Genomic DNA, 6,380 nt, shown 5'->3' with positions numbered 1-6,380 from the left:
AAAGTTTTTAAGTGTATTTCTTGAAGATAACATTACATGAAAATGACATCACATAAAAGTAACACATTAACTACATAAGTCCTAAAGTTTATTTTATTAATTGTACAAAAAATGGCTATTAATTTATACTTTTTTTGTTATATTAATCTTTATTATGTATTAATGAAAAGAAAAAGAAAAAAGGAAAAGAAATCTGCTTTAATAAAATTTTATCTTTATATTGATTCTATAATTCCACAAACGATTCTTTTGCCTTTCTTTTCATTGTAAACTGTGTTTCAGTTAAACGGGTTTGACTTAAGCACACCTTCTAGAGAAGGTCTTCCGGTGACAGATAAGAACTGTAAAAGTAGAAAATACATTGTTGTATTATTATTTTAGCAATACGCTATTGCTATTAATATTGTATTATAAAGAGTAGATATATAACTTCATGAGCATAAGAAACTTTTTATGATGACTTTTTGGGTCGTTATTAAGGTGTTCCAAGAAGAGCACTGTCCAAGATACATTTCTTACAGAAATCGTAAATTTTCATCCAAAGCATTCAAACTTCTAGATTCTAGAGTAAGCGCATTAACCACTCTGTTACGGCTGCTCTAAACTAACTGCTGATTAATATGGTTATCAATTTAAAGATCTTTTATATACATGCTACAATAATATACACATAACAAACGTCATATATTGAGAAGTGAAAAACTCTTTAAACAAAAAATTTTTTTTTTGCAAAATCCGTGCTTGTTTATTATCTAATTAATTAAATTTTTTTAACTTTGTGTTCTTCATTTTAGTTACAATGATAATTAAACTTTTGAGAGAAAAAAAAGATAATTTTGCGAGAACTGTAAATTGCTCCCGTAAAACGCTTTAGGGGAGTTCCCGTAAAACGGCGGAAAGCGAGAGCTGAAGCTCTCGCTTCCCGCCGAGGCCTATATATATATATATATATATATATATATATATATATATATATATATATATATATATATATATATATATATATATATATATACACTGAGGCATATTCGTTTAGACGCATCAATATTTTTCTCTTTATCTTAATTTTTTTCTATGTATTGTCAACTGATATGCATGCAAGTTATTATCAAAATAATTGTTGTGTTGTGAACTAATAAAAACCATAAAAAAAAATTTTCTGTGTCTTTATTAACATGAGAGTATGTTTGATATACAAAAGCACATTTTTTAATTGGAATATATCTATAGACGCAATCAGGTTAATAACGGTAATTTTTGATTTTTAATCACTTTTACACAAATAAATTGATAAATTTTAGTGTAATTTGATCTTTTGCTCTGCCAGTATCATTTTTATTGCATTTTATGAAATGCCGAAAGGAAAGTATTTGACAGATGTTGAAAAAATACAAATTAATTTATACCGTGGCTCAGAAATCTCACCAGCACTTTCTATACGAGAAACAGCAAGAAAAATTGGAAGATCTGACCATGTTGTACGAAACTACATTGCAAAAGGTGACAATTACGGTGTAAAAAAAGCAACAAACGGCAACAAAGTATTAACTAATCGGCAAATTAATCGAATTCGCTTTGAAGCAACCAAAAATAAATTGAATGCAACACAAATAAAGGATAAATTATTATTGCCTGTCACCAACAAACATGTTGCACATATTCTACGTACAACACCAAACGTAAAGTGGAAGAAACCACACCAAAAACCAATGTTAAAAAAACACCATTAAATTGCTAGATTACAGTTTGCTAAAAATCATATGCATTGGACTCATGAGTGGCAAAATGTAATATTTTCAGATGAAAAAAAGTTCAATTTAGATGGTCCGGACTCTTACAGTTGTTATTGGTATGATCTAAGAGGAATAAATGACCCACAAACAAAACGAAATTATGGAGGAGGAAGTTTAATGGTTTGAGGTGGATTTTCTTATTTAGGAAAATTGACTCTGTGTTGTGGTTTACCTAATATGAACTCGATAAAGTATACAGAAATGTTGGATGATGTTCTCATAACTTATATGGATGAAAACATGGACGATAATGCCATATTTCATCAAGATAATGCTGCAATTCACACATCTAGGAATTCTATGAAATGGTTTAAAGACCACAACATCCCGGTTCTCGAATGGCCAGCTTGTAGCCCGGACGTTTGGGGAATGCTATCAAGAAAAGTTTATGACGCTAAAGCAGCCGGACACCAATTTAAAACTGTTACTGAGTTAAAGTGTAAAATCCTTGAAGCATGGTCCGAGTTCGATCAAACTACACTTCAACGACTAGTAGAGTCATTGAAAGGCAGAATTTTTGAGATGATCCAGTGTAATGGAGGACATACGCATTACTAATTTCCATCTTTTGATGTCTAAAATATGACTGCGTCTATAGATATATTCCAATTAAAAAATGTACTTTTGTATATCAAACATACTCTCATGTTAATAAAGACACATAGTAATAATTTTTTCGTGATTTTTATTAGCCCACAACACAACAATTATTTTGATAATAACTTGCATGCACATCAGTTGACAATTCATAGAAAAAAATTAAGACAAAGAGAAAAAAATTGATGCGTCTAAACGAATATGCCTCAGTATATATATATATATATATATATATATATATATATATATATATATATATATATATATATATATATATATATATATATATATATATATATATATATATATATACAACATCACAAAGTTGAACTGTTATGCATGAAGATTTGTTGCAGTTTTTAATTATATTTTTGACATTTAAAATAATTTCATGATAGAGACATTAAAAAAGAGTAATACTTTCTTTTGAATATCTACTTTTGAATTTTGAATACTTTTTAGAAGCTAAGTGTATATGTATCAAATGGTTGCAATGGACGTTGCTATGTGGTTCTCAAATACTTAAAAATGTTTTAGAAAATATTCACCAATGTTTCTTCATGATTTTTAAAGAAATATTTTAATAAAGGAATTTAACAGCGATTAATGGTTCAATATCGGAAAAAATAAATTTTTTAATTTTTAACCAAAATAATACCAAAATAACACCATAAATTATGTTTCAAAAAAATACTCACATTTAATTTCGATTTAGAGTTTAAAAGGTTCTGTTGAATCAAAGGTTCTTTTCAAAGGAATTCTTTTTTAAAATCCTTCACATAAAGCGCTTACGTTAAACAACTTTTAATGTTTAATTTTTAAAAACTTTATTTTCATCACACTTTTGAAAGGGCATATTTTAGATCAGCAAATAAGTTTAGATTAGATTCTTCCAGAATAGCTCAACATCGTTAAATTTAATTTTAGAAAAGTATTTACTTAGATTTTACTCAATTGAAGTTGCCTACGTAAAAATAGTGCCATAAATTGGCGATACAAACTTTTTGTTATTTTCTAACCCAGTAAAGTATTTCCTAACTTTTATATTTTATATTAATATTAATTTCTTATGAATACTAATTTGCTTATAAAATTATTTATACCCTATAAAGCTATTTATAACCATTTTATCAAAAGCTTTTTAATATCCGCGTGCTTCAAATTGAAACAAAGAAAATCTTTCTGTATAATCAAAGTTTTTTAATTTGACATGCTAACGGGTGATGCGGAAGTTATCGGACAAATCCTAATTTCAGTATTTGAGCCTAATAATTAGTTTTTGTGGTTTTATGCGTAGGCATAAATGTTCTATAAAATATAAACTTTATTATTTGAAACACAATTATTTAAAATGAGGTTAAATGCAGCTGAACGAGAATCTTTTCGAAAGCGACTAAAAATGTTTTTTGTAAATAAACCTAATATAAAGAAAAAAAAAATCGTAAATCATTTTGAAAAGGAAGGATTTGCTCGAAGTACAATATATGATAACTTAAAAAGACTTAAAACTGTTCAATCTTTTTCTGATAGAAAGCACCCTGCTCGTCCGACATCCTGGACTAGAGAAAAGAAAGCCGAATTAATGAGACTTGTCAATAATCGAAAAGGGGTCAGTCAGAGAAAAATAGGTATTAAATTCGGTGTAAATCAATCGACAATTGGTTGTCAGTAAAAAAAATGAATATTAAATATTGAAAATGTGAAAGGACTCCAAAATACACTATAGAAAACAAATAAAGGCAAAGAAAAGAAGCAGGAAACTAGTTAACCAACTCTATAACACAAAATCGCTTCTAGTCATCGATGCCGAAAAATGCTTTTGTTTTGCGGGGGAAAACATGCCTGGAAATTCTGGATACTACACAAACAACAAAAAGATATGCCCAGAAAGTATTCGTTTTATAGGAAAAGAGAAATTTCTAAAAGAATTATTAATGTGGATAGCCATATCTGACCGTGGTATGTCCGAGCCATTGTTTCGCACTTAAGCGAAACAATGTAGCGATCAATTCATCAATCTATATTAATGAATGTTTAGAAAAACGACTTCTTCCATTTATTCACAAATATCATGGAGACATTAACTACTTATTTTGGCCAGATTTTGCAAGTTCTCATTATTCTAAAGATTCTCTAAATTGGATGGACCAATATGTCTATTACGTTGATAAAGAATCCAATCCTCCAAATGTGCCTCAAGCACGACTAACTGAAAATTTTTGGGGACATTTGGCACAGAAGGTTTACGAGGGAGATTGGCAAACTTCAACAGAGCAAGTTTTGATTGATCGCATTAAACTAAAACTACAAGAAATTGATTTAAACTTTTTACAGCCGCATATGAAATGCGTCAGAGCAAAATTGAGATCAATTGCAGATGGTGGTATTTTTTCATAGAAAAAATAATATATTTTTATTAAAAGATAAATGCTTTATTTTAAAAAAATACAATAGTAGTTTGTTTTTTTATTTATAAATAAGTTATTGACGTTTTTATTTTGTCCGATAACTTCCGCATCACCCGTTAGATTGGCTTCGTGCAAACAAACAACTGCACACTTACTTTTAATTTAAAAAAATAGCTAAAAAAAAACTTTTTTTTTTTTTTTAAAGTGCTTTGGTTGGCTATAATAAAAATATATATACTAAACTTTCTTATTACTATTAACATTAAATTTTTCTTTTGCTACTAGTACTATTCTTATTGCTTTTAATTTTATTTTTATTATAATTTAAGTTTATAAGTTGAAGTTTACATTAAAGTTCATAAAGTTGTCAACTAAACCTCCTTAAACAAACTATAGTTTGTAGAATACAAGTTTCAAATTACAGTATACTGTAATTTAAAACTTGTTTTCTAGTAATCGAAGCAAACATTGTTTGTTAGTCCAAATTCCATTACCAACTCGAGTAAAAACTTAATAAAATGACTAAAGAGACATGAAAAATAATTGTCAAAAAAGACAACAAGAGTACAAGGCAATTTTGACTACTTTTTTTGCATAATGGTCCGTTAAGGCTTCAAATGTTAATTATGACTTTTTTGCTGTTAAATAAAATTTTAAAGCACATACTAAAAAACAAGATATGTTTTTCAACAAAAAAATAATTTTAATTCTATTTTTTCTTATTCAAGCTTTAAATGGAGAAAGTTGCAAAGATGTTAAGTATAGGAAATGTACCATGTTCTCGAAATGCAGGAAAGCGCTGAACGACATCGCAATAGAATGTAAGAATTTATTACAAGACATAAATCCGGATTTTAAATGTTCTCAAAAATGTCAACTTCTTCTTAAAAACTTTACTTCAGAACTTAGTTTTGGTAAAGATTTATCCACTTGTAATTGTGTTCAAGATGCGAACTGTTTAATTTATAAAAGACGATTTCAAATTTGTCTTGATAACAAAACTGACACAGCTGAAAACGGATGTCAGAAATATCATAAACAATGTGACAATAACCAAAATTGCAAGATGTTATATACACAATGGTTTGATTCGTGTACTGATCTTTTTAACGAATACGAATATACAACAGAATGCAAAGAAGCCGAAAAAAATTTATTTGCAAACGATATTGGAGGGCTCATTAAGTCATGCGATTGCGATGGAGATACTGAACAAGAAAAGTTTTGTTTAGAAGTGAGATTTAATAGAGATAAACTTTCCAGAACCAAAGAAAAAAATATCTTTTTAAACAAAATTAAAAAAACAAAAATTAACGCAGATAAAAATAAAGCTGAAAACTTCAAGAAATGTAATTTCCATTTTTTTGTCATTGTGTTTTGTCAATTTTTATTATTCAACTTTTTGTTTATGCTTTGATAAAAATAATTCTTAATTATTTACTTAAATGCCCCAAAACGTGAAAATTATTTCTAACTAGTTTAGCCTCCCTACGAAAATTGGACACTGGAGTCGGCAAAATTGACATTATAGTCGGCAGTCGCTAAATGTCAGCCAACAAGGAGCTTTTTTTATTACTCGGAT

This window comes from Hydra vulgaris, chromosome 03 (assembly GCF_038396675.1).
Source record: "Hydra vulgaris chromosome 03, alternate assembly HydraT2T_AEP".
In the NCBI taxonomy this organism is placed as follows: domain Eukaryota; kingdom Metazoa; phylum Cnidaria; class Hydrozoa; order Anthoathecata; family Hydridae; genus Hydra; species Hydra vulgaris.
Note: the sequence above shows the minus strand (reverse complement) of the source record.